Source organism: Euprymna scolopes, chromosome 1, assembly GCF_053919585.1.
Source record: "Euprymna scolopes isolate OS-2025 chromosome 1, ASM5391958v1, whole genome shotgun sequence".
In the NCBI taxonomy this organism is placed as follows: domain Eukaryota; kingdom Metazoa; phylum Mollusca; class Cephalopoda; order Sepiida; family Sepiolidae; genus Euprymna; species Euprymna scolopes.
The window spans coordinates 182,200,005-182,222,743 of record NC_136482.1 but is presented as its reverse complement, the minus strand read 5'-3'; the positions used below and the strand labels follow the sequence as shown (position 1 = coordinate 182,222,743).

Below are 22,739 nucleotides of genomic sequence, written 5' to 3'. Positions count from 1 at the left end.
ATGGTGTCTTTTACATATAATAAAAACCCTTCCCAATATTTTGCTGATGAGGAAACTTTGTTTGTTAAAAACACTATATGTAAAAATTATTGTCCGTGACTTGATGTCTACCACAATAAAAACACTGTTTTCCGAAACGATCGTACAAGTTGTTGATTTTGTTTTTGTTCCTTCTTATTAAACGGATTTTTAATTTAATTATAATTTGATTTTTAAATTATCAATCACATTACTAAATATTAAATTAGCTCTAGGATATTTACCTATCGAGCTTATTATATATCTAAATTACAACGAGCACTTTTTCTTTCCCTGTATTTTAATTAAACTAGTAATTTTACTATTACATTAAAATATACTCTGCTCTTTAGACTATTGTTCTACTCCTTTAAATTATATATATATATATATATATATATATATATATATATATATATATATATATATATATAATGGCAGCAAATTTGTTTTCGAACATTGCCATTAATTGATATAGCACAAAAAAAGAAAAAAGAAAAAAGGTATACAGAAACACGAAAACATTCAGTGATGGGTCGCACGAAGGTGGTTTTTAAGCCCTACCAAACTCTGGCATTCTTTGGCACACATTGTGCAGACATGTACGCCACTAGCAGCACGTTCCTGATGTTCTCTTCTATATGTAATCAAATGCTGCTTCAAACCACCTGCTATTTTGTATGTCTGCCTGTAGCTGACACACGTTAGCACTAGCAACACAAAACTGCTTTGTGGCACACTGCGCCGATGAGTAGTCTGGTGGCTCATCAGCCCAGCTCTGCTCAGACATAATCTTTCGCACACCTCACACTCCAGACCAATTTGGCGCCCCGCCCATCCACGACTCCTTTCATGCCCCCACCCCCTTTTTGGATATCATGCTTCAGCCGCTCATACTGAGTTCGATCTGCCTCAAACTTGCCCACATTTCCCCACAAGGTCCTTCTCCACTCTCCGCGATCCAAAGCAAGACTCTCCCAGGTTCTTTCATCTATCTCACATTTCTTTAAGGTGGACCTCAAACAATCTTTGAATCTCATTTTAGGCTTTTGAGTCAGATGTCTTCCCTCGAGGACCTCACCATAAACGAGTTGTTTGGGAAGTCGACCGTCTAACATCCTCACCACATGTCCACTCCGTCTCAGTCTATGTTTGATAATGTGAGCTCCAATGCTTAGGCATCGGGTCTGTTCAAGCACCTCCATATCACCGACATACGTTTGTCAACCCACACCTAAGATTTGCTTCCTGTATGTTGTCAAAGTTTCACAGGCATAGAGAAGAGCAAAGAGAACGCATGTGGCATAAAACCTTAATCTTTGTTGGCAGCAAAATCCCATGACAGTTCCAAAAACGCCTGTCCAACTTTCCGAAGGCATCACTTGCCGTGCTAATTCATAATGATACCTCAGCATCCTCAGTGTACTATCCAGTGTACTGGACATACTCAGTGTACTATCCAGGTATACAAACTTAGTGACAACCACTATCCTTGACCCACAGATATAAACTGATTGCTCATAGTATGGCATGCCTGGAGCAGGCTGATACATTAAGACAGTTTTTTCAGATTGATAGTCAGGCCCAATGTACTGCAGGCAACCACAAAGGCGTCCACAAGATGCCACCATATGAGCCACCAGATCACATTCATCCGCATAGAGCAAGTCATGGATTGTGTTGGTGAGTACCTTTGTACTTGTGTTGAAGTGCCTAATGTTGAACAACCCCCCAGTAGACCATGGTGAAATATAACGCGAAAAGTGGGGTGCTGGAATGTCTCCCAGCTTAACACCATTTTCTACTAAGAGAGGATCAGCCAGCTTTCCCCCAACGTTGATCACAGCCTTCATATCATCGTGAAAGAGTTTTAAGATGGTTACAAATTTGTCAGGACAGTCAAGCTTTTTCAGAATCTCCCACAAAGCATCCTATTGACTGTATCAAAGGTCTTAGTTAAATCGATGAACACCTGAGACAGACTCTTTTGCTGTTCTTTACATTTCTCCTGTAGTTGCCTGGCTGTAAAAATCATATCCACTGTCCCTGAACATTTTCTGAAACCACACTGCGACTCAGGCAAAATATTGTCAGCAATATGCTCCAGCATTCTGTCTAGCATGATCCTACAGAGCACCTTACTGACTACTGACAGCAAAGAGATGCCTCGATAATTTCCACATTCATCTCTGCTACCCTTCGCCTTGTATAGCACCACCATCAATGCATTCCACTAATCCTGCGGAACACACTCATCCCACTAAGCAGTCTGCAACAAGTCCACTAAGCGTTGCATCATCTTGAGTCCAGAACATTTAAAGATCTCCTCATGCAAATGATTTGGGTCAGGAGACTTTCCAGTGTTCAGCTTATGGACAGCTGCTTCAACCTCCTGGAGAGAACGAACCTCTGCCAAGATATCCTTAACCGGATTGCTAGGAACCGACTTAAACTCCTGATCAATGTAAGAAGGTCTGTTCAGGAGGTCATTGAAATGCTCCCTCCATCTATGAAGAATGTCGGTAGGGTCTCAAAGAAGATCCCCACCATTCCTCAAGCGCAAAGGAGTGATAGGTGATCTGGATGGTCCGTAAACCGCACGGAGTAGGCTGTATAAGACCTTGGTGTTGTTCGAATCCGAGGCGAGCTGTATTTCCTCAGCTTTCTGCCTCCACCATTCATCCTGCATGTTTCACAACCTCCTCTGCACCTCGTGCTTGATTGCCTTAAACTTGTCCCTCAATCGATCTTGCTCACCATCTGTCAAACCACCCCCGAGATAAGCATGCAATGCCCTGGCCTTTGAATCAAGCAGAGCCTGAATTTCAGTATCATTCTCATTGAACCAACCCTGATGTTTACGCTCACAATAACCTAATACTCTCTCACATACCTCATAGACAGACTCCTTAAAAGCAGGCCAAGCGTTTTCAGAGTCAATCTCTTCCATCTCCTTAACTGGTTTCTCCCTCACAATATTGTCCCTAAGACGGGCAACATTAAGTAGCTTTGGGATAGCCACACTAGCTCCTCTCATCTTGGGCTTCACAACACACTTAATCTTTGCACGGACCAACCGATGGTCGGTCCAGCACTCTGCACCCCGCATGACACGAACACTGCAGATATCCCTCATCTCACATTTTCTGACTAACACATAGTCTATCAAGTGCCATTGTTTGGAACCAGGATGCATCCAGGTGGTCTTGTATTTGTCCTTCTGCTGAAACACGGTGTTACCGATTTTAAAACTCATCTCTGAACAAAACTGCAACAACATCAGACCATTGCTATTACACTTGCCCACTCCATGTTTACTCAGCACATCCCAAGTTTCAAAATCTCTTCCCACCCTAGCATTAAAATCTCCAAGAATGAAGAACTTATCAGCAGAGGGAATGCGTCTACTACACTGCACAAAGCAAGGTAGAAAACAACCTGTTCATCTTCTGTTTCATCCATAGTGGGTGTATAGACACTCAAAAAAGTTGTATAATGACCATTTACCAGAGGTAACCTCATAGTCATGATTCAGTCACTCACACCACAGGGAAGTTCTTCCAGACTAGAAAGAATTGATGCTTTTATAGCAAAAGCCACGCCTGATTCCCTCTTACATCCATACACTCTACCACTCCAGAAAATGGTGTAGGCCCCAACCAACTCAGAAAACTGTCCCTCATCAGCCAGCCTGGTCTCAGACAGAGCAACTATGTCCATGTCATAATGTTGAAGTTCCTTAGATACAAGAGCAGATCTATGCTCTGGATGCGCTGTTGCTGACGGCAAGTCAAGCAGTGTCCACACATTCCAACAGCCGATGGTCATTGTCATATATTTCCTCACAGTAGCATGATGACGACTGGGTCTAGGCTGTGGAGCCCTGAAACACCTGCTGGGTCAGGCCCTGGAAATTTCAATTACCTTATTGCTATTTACATTCATAATCATATTTTCCAACTTCATTGAATGTTTTGCCGTTTTAGGCTACAGCCAGTCATTTTGTTATCAAGATACACAAGATGGTAAAAAAGCGTATCTAATTTATATCGAGCAATGCCTGTGCATGAGGGTTTTTATAGTGGGGAAAGACTTTGCACCGAGACAATCCCACTCTCTAAACAACTGCCACATTGATCCAAAAAGAAGAACAAGTCAACATCATTGGATGCAGCAGTCACCGCAGGTTTTATATCAGAGTTTTCCTTCTTCTAGGGAGGTTGCCTTCACTACGGCTTACAGAGCCCTCTCCACCCATCATGCCATTTGATCCATGACTGGAACTTAGGTTGCTGGGCACCAGAGCATATTCCACATGCCGGTGGGTCATATATGCCGCAGCTTACAGTATCTAAGCTCCTCTGGAGGTTTCTGTCAGGATTACCTCACCCTTAGCCTTTGGTTAAATAACCTTGGCTCACAAGGCAGTGGAGGTCCAGTTATACGGCGTAGGACACTCGCCATTCATACATACATATGCACATAAAGTTATGAACAGTACATAGGGCCCAAGCAAAGCTGGGCTGAACAGCTAGTATATCTAGAAAAGTGAAATTTTGTGTGTGTGTGTACATTTCCCTACCAAATTACTCTGTGATTTGATATAAGGGGTATTGAGATTTGGGAAAATCTTTTTAATCAGTTTTTTTCCAGAAATTTGGCTTTGAAGGGGTTAAAGTTAAACGATTTGATCTTTGAAAACTCTGCAAAATTTCTCCGCCAATTCTGGGTTTAATCACTTGAAATTTTAGATGTAGGTTACCTGGTCAGGAGTCAAACTTTTATATATATATATATATATATATATATATATATATATATATATATATATATATATGCATATATATGCACATAAAGTTATGAGCAGTACATAGGGCCCAAGCAAAGCCGGGCTGAACTGCTTGTAGACAATAAAAAAAAGAAGGAAAGGAGAGGAAAGAAAGAAAAAAAGTTAAAAAGAAAAGTAGGAATGGGAATAGCATATGTACATATGGCACAATCATGTTGACACACTGGTTATCGTCAGATCACCGATGTTAAGCCACGTTGAGCCTGGTCAGTACTAAATGGGTGACCATTTCGGAAGTCTAGGTGCTGTATGCACCATGCTGAGTCATAGAAATTCCCAGATTGGTATCTCGAGGTGCATTAATTCACTGGGAGGGATGCACCTCCAGTCTTTGTTAAGATATGCATCTAGGAGAAAGAAACTGATGTAAAAACCTGTGGTTTAATGTATACTCTGTCCCATGGCAGTCGTCTGCACCGACAAAGGTTAGCAGTAATACCAAAAAGTGTGGTTGGTTCTACACAAAGCCTTCGCCACTATAAATAAATCACCTATGTGGATTTCCGATCAACTTAGTTGTGATGGCAAAGATCATATATCAAAATCGACTAGAGAGTCCATCATATATATATATATATATATATATATATATATATATATATTTCATTAAATAAAATAAACGTATTTTGTCTATTAATTCTGTTTGGATGCTTTCCAACTTCGAATAACAGTCTTCACTTTCGGCAAGAACTGGCTGATGTAATCGCCATATTTGTCATCATAAATTATGACAAATATGGCGATTACATCAGCTAGTAACTGCCAGAAGTGAAGACCATTATTTGGAAATTGGAAAAAGGTCCAAACAGGATTAATTGACAAAAAAGCATCTATTTTATTTAATGAAATATGCTCAAGAGAAAAATGTTGCCTAAATATATATAAATATATTTATACGTTCATTTTCTTCATGTTTTTTTATTAAAAAATAATTTTTTACCCCAGTTCATATTAAATTTTTGTGTGATGCTTGGCTCTATTCAAAGATGTTGCAAAATGGCCTTTACCAAAGTCAGGGACCACGCCACAAAGTAACGTGACTGAGAGAGAAGATTTTTAACTTTAATTTTCATCGCCACATTCTCAGGCAACGCTGGGTAGTTTGTTATAAATCTGATCGGAGTTATTCACTGTCTGAAATAGAGCGGCTCAAAATGGCCATTGGCATGATGCTGAAGCACAAAAGACATAAAACAAAAGATTACTGGTAACATGCAAATCATATTTTATTAAGAAAATAGAACAAACAGTAAAATTTGCTTTTGTGGAAGTTTTTTGTTCACAGAATGAACACAACTTGATTATAAATTCCAAAAGCAGTTTAGGTACTTCCAACCAAAATAACTAATTTTCAGTGAAACGTTTCAATAAATTACTTAAAAATAAAACAAACAAAACAAAACAAAAACATTTTAAATTAGGCAATAAATCAGAAAATCACTTTAAATTCACAAGTAAAATGGAGGAGGGTGAAAAACGATGGTATTGTTTTTTGTTTTTTTTTCATAAAATTTGGTAGCAACGAATGACATTCATGATTAGTAAAAAAAAAAAAAAAAAAAAATTATTTGGTGAAGGTGCACAATGACGCTTGCTCTCAGCTCAAAAAATTTTATTATTCAATTTTTGTTTTTTTAATTGTTCAAAATATTATTTCGATCAATTAACCACCATGTTTTCAGATTATAAAAAAATAATTTTGAAAAAGTTATTCGTTTAATATTTAGAAGGAGCGGGGCAGTTTCATGTAACTAGGACAGTAGAAAGTGAATCTTTGGTTTACTTTCGTCAACCTTGTAACTATCTTTTCTCTTATGTTTTCCTTTAGTCCTCACATTCCATGAGCGATGTTTCTAACAAAGGGGGAAGAATTGCTGTTTGCTGAGCTGGAAACTATCCATCTAACACTTATTGTTTGCTAGGTTTTGATCTTGATATAGTATGTTTTTGAATTTTTTTTTAACTCCTTACATTAAGTGGTTTTATGCTTTGTTTGGGGTAATTTCTATTAAAAAAAAAAAGCCATTTCCAAAAGTGGTGTTATTTTGTTAACTTACAAACCACGTGACATTCGACTCCACAAAAGTTATAAAAAAAAAAAAAAGAAAAGAAGCTCTTTTCATTTACAAACTAAAAAATCAGAATATAAAATGGTGAAAGGGAATCATATTTATGAGCAGTGACTACCATTCTGCAAGAGCCACAGTCTTGGGATGAACAATATCGGTGTTCTTCCGTTTGCGTCAGAAGAATAAGTCTGTTGAAGATGGCAACAAAGAGGCTCTTTTAGAACTGTAAGAAGATCTTCCAGCAGGCTGTGAACTTCCCAGAGTAGGAATACTCAACTGAGTCTGAGCAAGGATTGCCAAAGCACAAGACAACCTATACAAATGGGGCTGTGTACAGGATTCTCGGTGTCTCTGCGGTGCTGATGTACAGACCATCGCAGACCTGAGGGATACCTCTGACACTGCCCAACAATGGAGCGAAATGCTATGATAATGATTTATGTTAAATTAATGGCATAGTAAATGAACACATCAGACGAATTTTTGCTTTTTTCATAATCTGAAACTTTGGTGTTTAATTGATTAAAAAAAAAATTATTTTTCAATAAACCTAAAAAATGATTTTTTCAATCAATTAAAAAAAAATTTTTTTAATCAATTAAACAAACTTTTTTAATCAATCAAAAAAAATATTAAAAAAGAAAACCTTTTAGAAATGTCAGGAAAGTAGCGCCATACACACCCAACAATAATTTTTTCTTTCTCTCTCATTGCACCAATCTGTCTGCGAGTGACATATGTTGTAATCATTTGACACCCTTTGAAAATATCACACGCAGATTTTCTGGGAAGAAGTGCCAACAAGGTTCACTACACCAGTTTTTTTTTTTTTTTTAAATAAAGTTTTGATTTTAATTAATTTCTCCTAATTTAAATTGATTTAGCAAACCATATTTTATCTTTTCATTAATTTAATGAACATGTCAATTTTATCTTGTACTAATTATAAGAAAATCCAACAAAATAAACAGGAAATCAAATTAAAAGATGTATTAAAAGGGATAATTTTTACAGAATAGATGTGTCTTATTTTTTATCATAGCAAGACAGTAAAAAACAACGCGACTACATTTGAAATAATTATAAAATATATTTTCTGTTCTTTTAAAGAGATTCTCACCAGAAAAGCATTCGAAGAAATCGATTATGTTATAGAAATGAACTAAAATAATAATAAAAAAAAACAGCTTCAAGAAAATGGATTCTTATTTGAAACTTTTTTCAATTATCAATAATTTGTAGATCAATTTTTATTCATTTATTCCCTTTTTATTTTAAAATAAACCTTGTCAAAAATTATGTTTAATCAGATTGGTTAACTATTCTAGATAATTTATCAGAAATTATGTAGAGTTAAAGATTTTAGGAATATATTATTGTTTTGTCTTTGGGATGCGCTTTTTAATTCGTATCATATGTAGGGATGATACTGAATAAACGTGCGTGTCTAGTGCAATAAATATAATCGTAAATTACATAAATTTTATTTTGATTCAATATGGAAAAATAGAAGTAAGATTATTATTTTCATAAAGAAATTTATTTTCCTGACTGTAATGTTGTAAAATATATGAAACAGTTAAAAGCGATACCCATGAGGCAAGACGTTGTAATTATTATCGTTTATATATTATTATTATTATTGTTGTTATTTATATATTATTATTATTATTATTGTTGTTGTTATTTATATATTATTATTATTATTATTATTATTATTATTATTGTTATTTATACATTATTATTATTATTAATATTTATATATTATTATTTATATATTATTATTATTATTATTTATATATTATTATTTATATATTATTATTATTATTTATATATTATTATTTATATATTATTATTATTATTTATACATTATTATTATATTATTATTTATACATTATTATTATATTATTATTATTTATATATTATTATCGTTTATATATATTATTATTAAATATCTAAATTATTTATAAATAAATAATAATCATTATCAATATTATTTATATATTTTTATTATTTTATATATTATCATTTATATATATTATTTATATATATATATATATATATATATATATATAAATATATATATATATATATATATCATACTTATTATTTATATATTACACACATTTTGAATCTCACTCTTATTAAAACAAGGAGAATTTCTTTAAAGAAATTATCAGACAATTTGGTTAACAAAGATTATTGTCAAAAAGTCCCAAAACATAAAATCTAACACACACACACACACACACACACACACACACACACACACACACACACACACACACACACACACACACACACACACTTTTCCTACGATTTAATACCAGTTTTAAATTCATGTAGGTTTATATTATTAAACTATATCGGTTAAAATTCGATGTAAAAATATGTTTAATGAATAACCAATTTACTTTTATTCATTAAATACTATTCTCCAATCAACGTTGGAATGATGTAATAAAATTAATAATGGAATAATCATATTTGATTAATAAAAATAAATTTGTTATTTATTAAATACTAGCGGGGGTACCCGGCGTTGTCCGAGTGTTTGTTTCCGGGACGGGGGGGGGGCAGTTTTAAAAAATGTTATGGTAGGTAAGTAGGAAGGATCAAACCTGGAGTCATGAGTAAAAGTAGGAAAATAAAGTGTGAAAAAAAACAAAAACATCTGCAACGTTAACAGTTCGGCCATCAAGAAAAGTCCATTCCAGTTGTTTAGGAAAAAAAAAAAAACGACTACGGTAGGTCGGCGCGAACGTGAAAATATAATGCAAATTGTCAGCACGCTAACCACTACGCCACAGATCACTGCAGCTTAGTTTAGTGATTTTAAATAACTTCACATAAAAGAACTACGAAGCCAAACCGGTGTTCTCTTCTCAACTGTTCCTTGTGAACGATCACCAAACGGTGTTAAGTGGTGGCAGGGGGAGGAGGAATTTATTAGAGAGAAAATATATTACCACTTCCATTGATCTTAACCGATTTTGGCCGTGACTTCTCAGCAGAAAAAGTATAGAAATCTAAGATTATCGAGGAATTTGAGAAATAATAAGCCTATAACACACCTCAGATATTGTTCTGCCGTTTGTGCATATTATATTTGCATGAAATGTCTTGATTTTTAATCCTATTAATGTCAAAATCCGACGGGAAAAAATGAGTTCATTTTATTTATATAGAGAAGATAATTATTACATTATTAAAGGATGCATTATTAAGTTACATGAATTTAAAGCTGATTTTTATATGCAGGACAGGTGTTTACAATCGAGCCTATGTCTTACGGCTTTCTAAAAATGATCCCTGTTAAATGGAAATGTGGGAAAATTATTTTTAGGTCAATTGCGACATAAAATTAAAACAATAATCTGGAATATTGCAAAAAAAAAACCAAAAAAAAAAAACATTTCTTTTGAAGAAAAATTCTTACAACAAAATCGACATAATTACAACTTATGATAATCTGAAAATAATTTAATTGGAAGAATTCTGATGGGCAGAGAATTTTTTTAATAGCTAAAAAGAGAAGTGGTTTCAGGTTAGTAAGATGTTTCCTTTCATTAGAGGAGCGTTGTCAGGGTATAATTGAAACTAATACTTTTCTTTGATCTGGGAGGTTACTTCCAGGGTACTACTAATAATAAAAATAAATTTATTAAGTAATCAAGTTTAAACAAATTTTTTTTTTTTATTTGTTAATTGAGTAGTAATATTTTTTTGTTAAATTTTTAAAAGTGTCCAGTCAAATTAAGAACAGCAATAGAACACTTTAAGATGAAATTGAATGACTTCAAAATTAATGGTCAAAAAATCGAATTAAGGGATCAATTATTGGAACTATTGGGTTAAATATTTAACAGAACTTGATCTGTATGCAGTGGCACCTCGTGGCTACGATTTCTGGGTGTGCTGCTTCAAAAATGTTTTACCCATTGTTTTAATGGAAAACAAAAAAAAAAACTTATACTTAATTTATACATATAAAAAAATACATAAACTTAATATAATCCTAATTAAAACTAATTTTTTTTTCTTGCTTTGATACATTTATTTGAAAGTGAACTACATTCATCTTGTTTTAATTTGAAAGAAACTATTACTAATTTTCTCCTTAACCTCTGAATGACGGCTGAGTAATATCTACTGACAGCTGCTCTTTATATATTTAAAAAAAAATTTTTTTTTCTATTACATTATGGCGGTCGAATCTGTTTTCAATTTCATTGATAATATTGAGCAGAAATAACTGAAGGTGTTACAGTTCTGCAGTTTCTATACATGGCTCGTCATTGTTTGTATGTCAATATTGTATTAATAAAATAAATTTTCAATGTTTTTTTTTTACTGTTGAATTGAGAATATAGGAAAAAAGGGAGAAATGTCAGAGCAATAATAATAAATAATAATAATAAATAATAATAATAATAATAATAATAATAATAATAATAATAATAATAATAATAATAATAAATAGTAAAAGATTTAGCAAGTTAAGCTTCTTTTTTTTTTGATAATAGGATAATAGTTTGCTTGTTTTTTAAACAAGTTTCCAGACAAATTAAGAATAACAATTAGAATACCGAGATAAAATTGAATGAATTCAGAATTAATGGTAAAAAAAAATCGAATTAAGGCATCATTTATTGAGAATTACTGGATGAAATATTTAACAGAATGCACTGACAACTTGTGGGGGATTTTCTGGGGTGCTGCTTCAAAAAAGGTTTACTCATTATTTTAATATTGTAAAATGGAAAACAAGCAAAAAAAAAAAAAAAATCATACTTAATTTATGCAGATAAAAAATACATAAACCTCTGAATAACTGCTGAGTACTATTCACTGAAAACTTGAGTTCTTCATGAGCCTTATCACTTAAGTTAACAAATGTAGCGAATTTCCATTACTAACGATTACTATATTGTCCAATTGACTACTGTACACACTTTAACCCTTATCCTTGAGTGGCCTCTGGGCCTTGATAAGTGGTGATGCCTATGTAATAAACCCCCCCCCCCCCCAAAAAAAAAAAAACTGCCTTTTATATCTATCTATCAAGTTGAGTAGCTTTCTTGCTCTAACATTGAGATTAAAAGCCGACTTTTTCGATTAAAAAATTAGGTAGCAAAAAAGGAGAAATGGCCAAAAAGACACAAACAGCAATAAAAGATGTTGAATGTCATGATGTTAAGAGTAAAATTAAATGAACAAAATCATAACAAAATGGGAAAATGTCAAGGAAATGAAATTTTTCTTCTCTTTACACCAGTTATGAATAAATTTGTAATGAACAGGATCTGCATGCGACTCTTTTAGCTTTCTAAATGGCATGACTAATTTAATTTAGAAAATAATTGTTTTAGCAGTTTGGGTTCTGGTTTTTGAGTCATTTTTGGTCAGTTCAAAATAAAACAACAGAAAAACTATTTGATATGCTTATGTATCATGCAAAAGTATGTCTACACAAAAAAATTACGGAAAATTATTAAGTAAAATCTTAATAAAAAATTTTTTTTTCGTAGATGTTCGATTCTTGATTAGACTGAACACATTTTATTTCTTTAAATTAATTATATGAAAATGAGAAAAGGGGAGACAAATAGTGAACTATTTTCTCTTGCAAATCAATGTTCCCCCCACCCCGGGCGATCCGGTCACCACTAACCAATCAGCAGGTGGAGCGCATTGATTCATTCTCTTCCATAAGGAACTATTTTAGCCTCTCCATGGTACGAGAGTCGATAAACAGAGAAAAAATAACCACCAGCAAAGACGGACACACTCTCTCTCATCTTTCAGCATCAACAATTTCACCAGAAATAACTGCTGACTGACACCACGAGGGAACCAACTGAAATCCACGAAAATCCATCTTGATTCCACAGCTGAACATTCTATTCCTTCAAATATTCTAACGTGTTACTGGTTTGAATAAATCTTTCCGTTGTTTTGTTCATAAAAAGGTTTTGTTTCTTTATTCAGTGCTTTGTGCTTAACAATTAGTTATTTAATCAGGGGGTACCGACAAGCATTTCTTAAAAAGTTAATTGTAAAACTTGAAGTAACTTTGGTTCAACCTAGAAATTGGATATATACAAAAAAAAAAAAATTATCTTTAACTTTTATTAAAATTTTATTCAATATCTTTTTTTGTAATTTTTTTTTGTATAGACATCTACTTTGTTTGATATGTAAGTACATCAAATAGTTTTCCTGTTATTTTATTTTGAAAAGCCATATTTCACTTGTGCATTAATTGAAACAAACATTTTGCTTGCTTTATTCTTATTTGTTCACATACTCTCACTTTAAAGTGTTTGGTGTAAACTGGCGACAAAGGGAAATAACTCTTCGATATCTGGCCAAGATTTATTAATTATACAGGTCTTCTAATCTACTGCCGGTATACTAATCAGAAATTAAAAAAAAAATCACTATCATCAGTCATTCACATAATTTCCATCATCAATCTGCAACCAAACATTCAAGAACCATAGATTCTATTCAAACTTACATCAACCAATGAAAATTACTGATTTAATTTTTATTTATTTTCCATAGGTAATAGCAATTTATTGTAATAATTTGTGCAGCTCACCTTTTGGTCAGCTATAGTTCACGTAGAAACAGAGGGACCCGAAAAGGCAACTCATATGTGTTCTTCAGAATGAAGATTGCCAATATGCAAGAATTTTGTTTCCTCTTCAAATTTTTTTTCAGACACTCTTAAGATTTTATTAATCTTTTCTATTTTTATTAATATTTATTATTAACCATTATTAATTAATATTATTAATTATTTAATAATTACTATTAATGATTATTCATTATTAATCATTATTAATTATTTATTAATCATTATTTATTATTATTAATCACTAATAATTATTATTAATAATTTTTTATCATTATTATTTTAATCATTATTAATCTTTATTACTATCAATCATTATTTATTAGTTATTACTTATTAACTTAATTACTACTATTATTAATCATTATTAGTTATTATTATCATCCATTAATCAGTATACTCCCATGACAATATTAACAAGAATCCATTACTCTTGATTTTAAAAGAATTTAATCAGAATTTTCATTTTCTATTTATAAATGATCCAATTCAAATTTAATACTATTTATAAACAACAATAGAGGTACTTAGAAGAAATTAGCAGCAGCATCGGTTCGATCAGAGATGAATTGAAGAACGAAATTGGATTAAATATAAATGGTTGAATAGGATGATCATTTTTTTTTTTTTTTTTTTAAAAGGAATACTTTTTATTTATTTATTTTTTTTTTACTTCAAACACTTTAAAGTATTTCTTTATAATTTTATTTAAAGACAAGATTTGACTATTTTATGTGTAAGTTTCTTATTTAACCCTAAATTTGCTCCAAAACAATATTTTATGTTTGTTTAGAAAAAAAAATGACAATTTCATATTTACTGTGAAAAGACAAAAATGGTCATAGAATGTGGTTAGGTTTATAAGAGAAAAAAATAAAATAAAATTTCAATTCAAATCCAATTTTGAAGACATTTTATCCTGTGTAAAAAAGATGAAATATCAGATGTGATACTTTTTGACTTTAGTTTTAAAACCGTAAAAAGAGGGAGAAATCTTGTCTAAGGAGAGAAATTCAAGAAAGCAGAACATTTTGATTAACTGCCGATTTATCTTAGAGGATGTCATGAACCAAGTTTGGGCACAATTGTAATACATTTTAGCCAGAACAAAAATTAATAAAGATTTTCAAAAGAAAACGATAAAAAACATATTCAAGTTACATTCATTTTGAAAAAAAAAAAAAATTGAAAGTAAAAATCATTTTTCTTCAACAAAAACGAATGAAAAAAAACAAAGTGAAGCAAATATTTGTGTGAATAAGGAAACAATATTATAAACATTCCTGGAAGATTTACTTAAGTATAAGAGAGAGAGAGAGAGAGAGAGAGAGAGAGAGAGAGAGAGAGAGAGAGAGAGAGAGAGAGAGAGAGAGAGAGAGAGAGTATTAATGAAGAATAGTGAGTTATTAATGAGAAGAGAGTGAGTTATTAATGAGAAGAGAGAAAGAGAGAGTTGTTAATGAGAGAGAGGGAGAGAAAAAGTATTAAAAAAAAACATTGCATAATAATGAGATGAGTTTTTGTTTCCACTAACCCTTTATTTATGGGGAAGTGGTTGTAAATATCAATGATTAAAAAATGGGACAGCTTAACAAAAGTTGTTTTTTTTTCAAAATAATTCCATTGATTAATAAAAGAGGGATTTTTGCTAAGAAAACAAACTTGTTCAACTATTTTTGCCAACAATTTGAAGACCTAATGCAAATCTACCCAAATACATTGCGTCTACTTTTATGTGGCATTAGAACACTCAACATTTACATTACTAAGATATAGTTTGGATATTATAATAATAATAATAATAATAATAATAATAATAATAATAATAATAATAAATAAAAACAATTTTTTTTGCATTAAGAAAAATACAATATTTCACAAAAAAATTTCCTATGGTTAGTGATTATTAGAAAATCCAACTTTTAAAATTATTATTATTTTTTTTTTTTGTTATACACATATTTTGTATGCAAAGACTTACCCTTAAAAAAAACAACAACTGAGCACATAAGTAATTAGCAACATTTTTTAGGAATTGTGGAAACCTGTACTGCTAGGGTTAGGGCATTCACAGATATTTCAAGTAGCCGATAACAATTTTGGGTTTTTTGGAACAGTCAACATTTCAAGAATCACAGATGAAGAAATTTGTCTTAAGACACATTTTTTTTTTTTTGTAAATTTTATGGATGCCACTCCAAAAATGGGAGAAAAAAAATCAGCACTTGTGTATTACTGTTTATTGGACAATTTTTTTGTTTTCATTTTTTAAGAATTCCCTTCAAAACAAGGGAAGACAATTTAAGAAGACTATCCGAAAATGTCAAAGTTTCACATAACTTAGTTAAAAACAAAACAAATGCATTATTTAATACAAATACAATAAAACAAAACATTAATTCTTTGAACATTTATTGAATTAAAATAAAATTCAGAAAATTCGGCCTTTGTGCATTAACTGCTTTTTGGACAATTTTTTGTTTTCATTTAATTAATGTTCAGATAATTAATGCTTTATTTTGTGTTATCGTATTACTTATTTGTTTTGTTTTTTAACTAAAAGTTACACGGAATTTTGACATTTTTTGATAGGATTTACTTGAATTATCTCCCTCTGTTCTGAAGGAAGTTTTTAAAAAATGAAAACAAAAAAATTGTTGAAAAAAAACCCCCTAAAACAGTAATGCACAAATGCAAAAAAAAAAAAAAAAAAGAAAAAGATTTTATAATATGCTCTAAGTACACTTTTTGGATTGTTAATTCATGGATATTAAAGCAGTGTCCTTTTCTGTATGGGTCACTATTTTTAGGCTAATGTATACAGGTGCTTTGTTGTAGCTGTCGGCCATAGCTGATAGAGTTCAGCTGAATAGAATTTCTTCTAGACTATGACCACAGTTGGCGTTACCAGTAAGTAAGCCCATCTTCAAGAGTTGAATCAAAGAAATTGTGCAAATGTTTCATTAAATGGACTTAATGCATCAACGCGAGCACCAGTTTCAATTTTGAGGTAGCCAAGTCACTTTCGTGTTAATATTGTTCTTCTAAAGTACTAAAGAATGACAAAACAAAAAGAATTGTTTCATTCAAATCGATTTTCATATTTTATGGCGTTCGTGTGATTTACAAATTATTACAATAAGGATCAGAAGGACAAAAGAAAACAAACAAAAAAAATTCTTTTATAATTTCATTCAAATGTCAACATTATTCAAATTGTCTCTAGATGCATGTGTTACATTTTTTTTTTAACATTATCAACATTTTTTGATTCATTTAATATATTATTTCATCGGAAAATATTTTAACAAGAAGTAAACTTTCACAATTTTTGAAGCAACTTTTTTTTTTAATAAGGACCTTTTCATGAGTAATTATAATCACAATCTTATATTGTGTTGATAATTATAATTGTTTTCTATGAAAAATAATATTTCCTATTTAATAACTGCAATTTTAAATACAATGATAATGTAATATTTATAATAACTTTTGTATATAACAGTAATCATAATAATTATAATTGTTTAGTGTGTAAGAATAACCAATCATGTAGTGTAATTTTCTTTTAAATGTAATGATTGTAATTTTTTTCAAAAATAAAGATTATAATTTTTTATGTAAGAATTGTCACTTTTTTTTAAATGTAAGGATAATAATATTTTTAAATTTAAGGATTGTATTTTTTTAAAAAATGTAATGATTATTTTTTTTCAAATGTAATGATTATATGTATTTTTTAATGTAATTATTATATTTTTTCAAATGTAATGATTATATTTTTTGTAAATATAAGGATCGTAATTTTTTTTAAATGTAAGGATCGTAATTTTTTTTAAATGTAAGGATCGTAATTTTTTTTAAAATGTAAGGATTGTAATTTTTTAAATGTAAGGATTGTAATTTTTTAAATATGAGGATTGTAATTTTTTAAATGTAAGGATTGTAATTTTTTTTAATGTAAAGATTGTAATTTTTTAAATGTGAGGATCGTAATTTTTTTAAAATGTAAGGATAGTAATTTTTAAAATGTAAGGATAGTAATTTTTAAAATGTAAGGATTGTAATTTTTTAAATGTAAAAATTGTAAATTTTGAAGTGTAAGAATTGTAAACTTTTTGAATACAAATATTATAGATTTTTTTTAAATGGAAGGATTGTGATGTTCTTTTATATAATAATTATATTATTTTTTTCATGTCATAAATGTAATTCGTTTGGAATAACAATAGTAATGTTTTATCATGTGATAATAAGTATAATCATTTTGTGCATTACAAAACAAGAGTATCACCATCAAGTGTATTCAGTTTAAATCTATTTTAATTTCCTCGAGTCTCAGAAGAAAAATGTTACCACAGCTTGTAATTATCTTTTTAAAATAATTTTATAGATATTATATTAAAAATAAAATAAAAATAAAGTTCATAACTATGAGAATAAATATTATTTTCGTTTTGGAAATTTCCCGGTTAGCAACATTCAGCAGAAAAAAAAGTCTTTCTAGCTTTGAGAAAAGGGGATTCCAAAACAAAAAACAAAATTAGTTTTTATGTTAGAAACAAAATTATTTAAAAAAAAACAAAAAAACAAAAACAAGAAAAAAAAAAAAAACAAGCATCAAATTCAGTTTATAAGTATTTTTTAAATGATACTTATCCAAAATAAGGACTGTGATATCAACAAAGTCGAAATTTTCCGGGCAGTTTATGTAAAAAGTCTAAAGGTGCCAAACAAAAGTTTTTTGATATTTTGCACAAATGCAAATGAAAAATTTCTGTTATTACAAAGATAACTCAATGAAAAATTAAAACAATATTTTTGTTGTTGTTCTAAAAAACAATGTTTAATAATTGGACAAATGTTATGAAATTTGAAGAAATTAAAATTCATATCCAGAAAAAAAAAAAATACTCAGTGTAAGGTAAGTTTTATAAATAAATATTTATTTTGTGAATAACAAACAACTGATAATAAAAAATGTTTTTTGATTATTTTTAATATAATTTTTTCTTGCTTTTTTTTTTTTGTTCAAATTAAGAAAACTATTTAGTGTTAATTTATAATTAATGAATCATAGCAAATAAATGGTTTCTTAAATGATGTTGGTTACTGCAATCTCATTGACCCAGTTTTACAACAACACTTTTTTTTGGTGTTTTTACATAAACTGCACAGAAAATTCTGATGATAGCATGGTGTTTATTCTGTGTAAGTACCAAAATAATAATAAAAATAACCCATATCTCCTGTGTATTTTCTTTAGTATAAGAATAAATGGCACTTTAAACTTGGCCAATACAAATAGTAAAGTTTGATGTCATCGGACATGTTTTTGTTTTGGGTGTAAAATGGACGATATTGCAATCTTAGTGATTTTATATGAAAGTTATTAGCAAGTTCACATCTTTCTAAACTAAAATTTTAAAGAGAAAAATTTAACCTTTGTATTATCACCATTGTAAAAAAAAAAAAAAAAAAAAAAAAAAAAAAAAATCCAAGACATTTTTTATTAAAAATTTGAAATTCTTTTTCTCTTTTTATAAGTTAAAACAATAAGCTCCAATTTTTAATCAGAGGAGTTGGCTTTTTTTTTCTAACAATTGTAATTAAAAAAACAAAACAAAATGTCTTTAAAAAAATAAATAAACTTCAATCCAAGTTATCTTTCATAAAAAAAAATACTTGTAATAATCAATAATAATAATAATAATAATAATAATAATAATAATAATAATAATAATAATAATAATAAAAAACAAAAAAAAAACTGGTCGCTTTGACAATAAATTTTCTAACTATTGTGAACGAGTTTAAGAGAAGCCGGAGTATGATACGGCAAAAGAATCCAAACATTTTTTTTTCTCAAACATAAAACCAGCACAAACAATTTTAACATCCTAATACTGTTGGGGATCACTTTTCTAATGCATGGAGTCCCATTATGATGATGTCATCAGCCATTGGCTTATTTAGTCATATGGTCACTAAAATAAAAGGTGTGATTCATAATACACTTACTCTTTTCACCTTATTTCTGGTTGACTATCGGTTTGGGAAACATGTTGGCACCAGGATGGTCATCCAGATAAATGAGGTAAAGAGAAACTCAATCATGATTTTTAATATCGGTGACCACATAGTTAAATCAGCCAATGGTTGACCACCTTGTCATCACATGATCTGGGACTCCATAAATTAGGAAGAAAGCGACCCCCCCCCTAATCCTATCAGAAGGTTGTGAAATGGTTAAAAACATTATCTGATGAATGACACCCTTTTCTTTAGCAGTACAGGTTTAGTTGGAGTGTATGGGGGAGGGGGAGAAAGAAAGATTAAAAAATTTGTCATTTGTTTTTAAAGAAAAAATCATTTCGGTTTGTTGTGAAAAGACACACTGAAGACGATCCTGTCCAAATGACAAAAGTTTCAATTAGAAATATCAAAACATGAATGATGTTGACCATTATATATGGTGGTGCCTGAATGATGTCTACACAGCAGTATACACCAAAGAATAGGAGGAGGAGGAGGCGGGCCACAAGGACACTGTATCAACTCTACATTCACCTGGGTTATTGATATAAGTTCATGGCAACCCAATTTATTCAAAAGTACAAACTCAGAAAAAGAAAGAAAAAAAAAAATGGATTCCACCTGCTCTGACAATACTGGTTATGAGATCTTTAAGCAATATGATAAATATTTATTCGCACAAAATATACAAAATTTGGCACAAGGCCATTTTGGGGTTATGGCAAGGGCTGGTCTTCATTGTTAGACACGATCATTCTTATAATTTAAACAAGTCACAGAAACTCATTCTATCCATTTTGAAATAGAAAGTCTGTTTAATCCCATAATTTGCGGAGAAATTATACAAATTTCTTCATGAATTTTTTTTTTACATAAAATATATAAACTATATTGCAAAACAGTTTTTATTTAAAGGCAGCTTATTATAATATAAAAAGGATAAAGTGTATTTATATATTTTATGTAGTGCTATACTTAAAATTTAATTGGTTGTTTAAGAGGAGTGTGTGAGAAGATGAAGAAAGGAGGTTGCAGTGAATGAATAGTAAATGGTAGTAAGAGTTAAATGCAAAACAGAGAAAGGGATTTGCTGTTTTTGTAGCGAAACATGAGAAACCGAATGATAATCTCTGCAGCATCACTTAAAAAAAAAAAATTAATTAATGATGTAATAAAATTTCGTTTGAGAAAATGTATTCCTTAAAAATATTTTCTAATCATTTTCTTAACCTTTTTTTGTTTTTAGATTTGCATTGATGAAAATGCAATTATAAATTTATAATAACATTTTGTTCTTTATAGGATACTAGCGGGACTACCCAGTATTGCCTAGGTCGATACAAAAAACTAAATAGAAGATGTTAAATAGTGTAAAGTTTCTAAACCCCCGAAGAAAAATTTCTTTTTTTTTTTATGTGAGGAATGAAAAAATAAACCTTAGGAGACCTTCAGAGTGTTATTGAAAGCACCAAATAAAATTAAGGATGCCTCCAGAGTACTACTTAAAGTAAGTTTTTCTCCACTTTCTTTGTAGAAAAATGACAATAGTTCACAAACGATAAATTAAATTCGAAGTTAGTCTTTCAATTTGAAAAAAAGGCTGACTAATTTCCTGGGTTGTCTAATTCTTGATAACATTCAATGATACAAGCGGCCATTTTATCCTCAAAATATGAATTTCTTTTTCTAAATTTTAGATATTATTTTTCTGGGGTCACTGATTAAAAAAATACCAACTTTGTAGGTGTTTGTTTGTATTTTTTAAGTTTTAGCTGGACACACACACACACACACACGCCCTTTATATAATAAATTAGCTGTGTACCCGGCGTTGCCTGGTATTAAACATAACATTAAATTCCTTTAAAAAAAATGAAGTAAAAAAACTAACGGGGGGAAAAAACTGAGATATATGCATGCTTTTTCTAAACAGTTCACTTCTTGTAAGTAAAAAAATACTCGAGTTGAGATTGAAACCAAAACCTAAAGACAGTGAGTTAAGTATGATAACCATTAGGCCAGCTTGGCACGTTCTTTAAAAGGTGTTTTCAAACCTACTTATTCTTAGCACAAGGAAGCTATCATGGGAACGATTCAAGCATGCACAGTCATAAAATAGTTGATAAACAGATAAAAATCTGATGACTCCCCCAAGTACTAATTTTTCAATTTTGACCCTTCAGCCTTTTTTTTTTTCGTATAAAAACGGATTAGAAAGTTTTCCAAATGTCTGAATGCCCTATATACCAAATTTCAAGTCTGTAGATCCAAAATTCGTTGAGTATATAGGTTGAGAGTTGTCTTCACACATACACATTCTCACTTTTATAGATATATATATATAGATAGATGATAATAAAATTATGTATTTGTTTGACTTTCTTTGTAATTTTATTTCGAAATGTGTTTTTTTTTAAATTTAAGATTTTATTTAAAAAAAAAAACACATAAAAAAAAATACAGTAAGTTGTAGAATAAGTACACGTTTGTTTCAATGCAGTTATGTGTTTCAAGCTGAGATTTGAGACCTGGTTGCTTTGCCTGCAGTCAAGAACTCTTAGACTTGTGCTCTCAGTCACCGTCCTAAAGTAAGAAAAATCTATAATGCTTATATATTCGCATTATGGGCTACCTAGAGTGCTCTATTCTTTCATAAAAAGCTATACATTTACATTAAATGGTAAGTTTGAGCGAATGATTTCTCTTATATAAATGTCAACTTATCAAAAGTGGAGAGCAAATATGTGTGTGTGATCAGAAAATCATTGGTACCTTTGGTTGCATAAATATTATTCTCCCATTTTTTAAAAATTTTCTTAATAATTGAGCACTCTGCTGGGATTCTCTCCCACTAAACTTAAACACACACGCTCACACACACATACATCTATTTTTAAATTTTATAGAAGATGAGCTTCGAATTTAGCTTCCAAATGCCATGATCTAAAGAGGTTTCTCACTCGCTTTTTTACCTTCTTATTGATCTGATAAAATGAAGTTATTTGCAACTTTTATTACTTATTTCTTATATATATAAACTTTTAGTCATTCAATAAATTTAAAAATTTATGACGTGAAATGTTTAAATTTCAAATCAAAAGATTTTTATTATTCTATGTAAGAC

At 30.4% G+C, this 22,739-nt stretch overlaps 1 protein-coding gene across 1 annotated transcript in view; it reads right to left on the bottom strand.

Annotated features, from left to right (window-relative positions):
- Nucleotides 1-19,711, bottom strand: part of LOC145277942 (CCAAT/enhancer-binding protein zeta-like) — a 72,048-nt gene extending 52,337 nt beyond the window's left edge. Inside the window, exon 1 of the mRNA XM_080130039.1 lies at nucleotides 19,601-19,711. The gene's annotated coding sequence lies outside the window, so the exon portion shown is untranslated. The remainder of the gene's footprint in view (nucleotides 1-19,600) is intronic.
- Between the last annotated feature and the right edge of the window lie 3,028 nt (nucleotides 19,712-22,739).